The 3168-nt window shown below is 34.0% G+C and overlaps 1 pseudogene; it reads left to right on the forward strand.

The window, feature by feature from the left end:
- Positions 1–521: 521 nt before the first annotated feature.
- On the forward strand, positions 522–1258 carry LOC126946284 (14-3-3 protein zeta/delta-like; annotated as a pseudogene).
- The last annotated feature ends 1910 nt before the right edge of the window (positions 1259–3168 follow it).

Raw genomic sequence — 3168 nt, forward strand, 5'->3', positions numbered from 1 at the left:
TACCCAACCATAAAAAATAATAAAATATGTATTTTTCAGGAACTTGGATGGAGGTGGAGGCCATTATTTTAAGTTAGGTAACTCAAGAATGGATAAAAAATACTGTATATTCTCACTTATAAGTGGGAGCTAAGCCATGTGTATGTATACACATAAAGAGTGGTATAATGTACTTTGAAGACTCAGAAGGCAGAGGTTCAGAGGCGGGTGAGGAATAAACTACATATTGAGTACAATGTACACTGCTCTGTTGACGGTGCACTTAAATATTAGACTTCACCACTATACAATTCATATGTGTAACCAAAAACCACTTGTACCTCAAAAGCTATGGAAATTTTTTAAATATTTAAAAATAAATATGTACATGCATAAAAAAAAATGACAATTAATTGTAGAATCTCAGCCTCGCTCCTGCCACCAGTGCTACCCAGAGACTGCTAAGCCCCAGTTCATCTGCCACCACCCACTCCAGACACAGAACATCCAGTCATGAATAAATATTCAAATATTCTTGGGTCATGGATAAATATGAGTTTGTTCAGAAGGCCAAACTAGTGGAGCAAGCTGAGCAATATGATGACATGGCAGCCTGCATGAAGTCTATCACTGAGCAAGGAGCTGGATTATCCAATGAGGAGAGGAATCTTCATTCAATTACTTATAAAATTGTTGAAGGAGCCCATAGGTCATCTTGGAGGGTCTTTTAAGTATTAAACAAATGAGGGAAGGTGCTAAAAAAAAAAAAAAGTATTTAGCTCAAGAGTACAGAGATAAAATTGAGACTGAGCTAAGACATATCTGCAATAAAGTACTATCTCTTTTTTCAAATGTACTTGATCCCCAATGCTTCACAGAGAGCAAAGTCTTCTATTTGAAAATAAAAGGATACTACTATTGTTATGTAGCTGAAGTTTCTGCTGGTGATGAGAAGAAATAGATTGTGGATCAGTCACAGTAAGCATACAGAGAAGCTTTTGAAATCAGCAAAAAGGAAATGCAACCAACATATCCTACCAGATTGGGTCTGGCCCTTAATTTTTCTGTATTCCATTATGAGATTCTGAACTCCCCAGATAAAGCCTGCTCTCTTACAAAGACAGCTTTTGATAAAGCCATTGCTGAATTTGACACATTTAGTGCAGAGCCATACGAAGACAGCACACTAGTTTTGTAACTACTGAGAAATGGCTTGACATTGTGGACATCAGATACCCAAGGAGATGAAACTGAAGTAAGAGAAGGAGGAGAAAATTAACCAGTCTTTCAACTTTCATCAGTCTCATTCTAAAATTTACACAGTAGATCATTTTTTCTCCATGCTGCCCCACAAGTAGTTTTCTTCTTTATCATTTATGACAGGTTTTTAATTTGATAAAAATCTGTTACTTTTATTTGAATTCCTATATTTCTCATGTGGTTTTTTATGTTTAATGTTAGGGGATTAGAGCCAGTTAATATTTTTAGGGAGTTATCTGTTTTCATCTTGAGGTAGACAATATGCAGATGTAAAATTTTTACACAAGTTATGTATGTTTAGAATGGTACTTTTTGTACATTGTGGCTTCACAAGGGCCAGTGTAAAACTGTTTCCATGTCTAAGCAAAGAAAACTGCCTACATATTGATTTGTCCTGGTGGGAAATCAAAGGGATAATTGGTTCCAGTCACAGGAGTAGCAATTGTGAATACTTTAAGGTTTGAATCACTTACAAGGCTCTAATAGAAACAGGTATACTATGGATACCACATGTTGAACCATGTATATCTGTGGAATGCTCAACCTCAATGTGCATACCTTTGACTACAGCTGCAGAAGTGTTCCTTTCAACAAAGCTGTGACTCAATTTACTCTGGATAAGGACAGAAATGTTTTACATTCTATTATTTGTAAAGTTATCTCCTGCTTGTGCTTGTTATTTTTTGTTACACTCATTTTATTTGTATTTAAATGATTTAGGCAACCTAAGAACAAATGAAAAATTAAAGATGCAGTAAAAGCAAATTGTTTTATATCCATTACTATATATATATATATATATACACACACACGCACACACACACACATACACACTTCAATGTGTATATATATACACATTACTATATATATACTATATATACTTTATAGATAGATAGCACAGCAGTAAAACAAAAAAAAATCTTGTATTTGAGATGATAGCTAGCTCTGTTTAGTGTCTTATAAAATTTTCATGAACAATTCAAGTTTAATTGTTAAGAACATATATACTGTTTGTGTAAGTAGAATAAAAGTTTTATGAGTAGGCATTTCAAGTATGGTTTCTATAGTTTTTCATGTAAATTAGTCTTTTGGTTCTGAAACTTCTCTAAAAGAAATTGTATATTTTCAGAAATTTATTTCTTATTTTCTCTTGGCAGCTAATGGGCTTTTACCAAGTTTAAACACAAAGATTGTCATAAGGAAAATATTATCAATACAAATACTGTTTTCAATAATTTCCCATGTTCTTTTCTCCTCCTCCCACTATGAAAAAATGAGTTATTTTTTGGGAGGGAGGGAGACATTGATTTTCAAAAGGGTAATATGTTCCATTTAAAATGTTGGTATGTAGCATTTTTTAACTTAGGAAGCCACAATGTTTTTGGCTCATCATGACACTGGGTAGCACTAACTGTAAGTTTTGTGCTTCTGAATCACATTTATTTTTTAAGAATTTCTTCATACCTGTTACAGTCTGCCTTCAATTTTGATCCTTTATTCTTTCTATGTATCAGGTGCACAAGATTACCTGCCTTTTTTAGTCCTCTGTCTTATCACTAACCATTCCTACTTGGTGGCCATGTACTTGGAAAAAGACCACATAATGTTTCTGGCTCCAGTCAATGTCTAAAATACCCTGCTTCTCTTGCTTTCATTCCACAAACTATTTTCCTCATCCTATTTATTGCAGCAAATCTCTCTTTAGTTAATGAGATTGTGTTTAAGTTCTACCAATCCTGAATGGTCTGTCATTGTCTACCTTTAAAATCTATTATTCTTTCAACAGAATACATTCTTCTCAGGACCACATCACACTTATTCCAAAATTGACCACATAATTGGAAGTAAAGCACTCCTCAGCAAATGTGCAAGAACAGAAATTATAACAAACTGTCTCAAGGACCACAGTGCAATCAAACTAGAACTCAG

Source organism: Macaca thibetana, chromosome X (genome assembly GCF_024542745.1).
Source record: "Macaca thibetana thibetana isolate TM-01 chromosome X, ASM2454274v1, whole genome shotgun sequence".
Classification (NCBI taxonomy): domain Eukaryota; kingdom Metazoa; phylum Chordata; class Mammalia; order Primates; family Cercopithecidae; genus Macaca; species Macaca thibetana.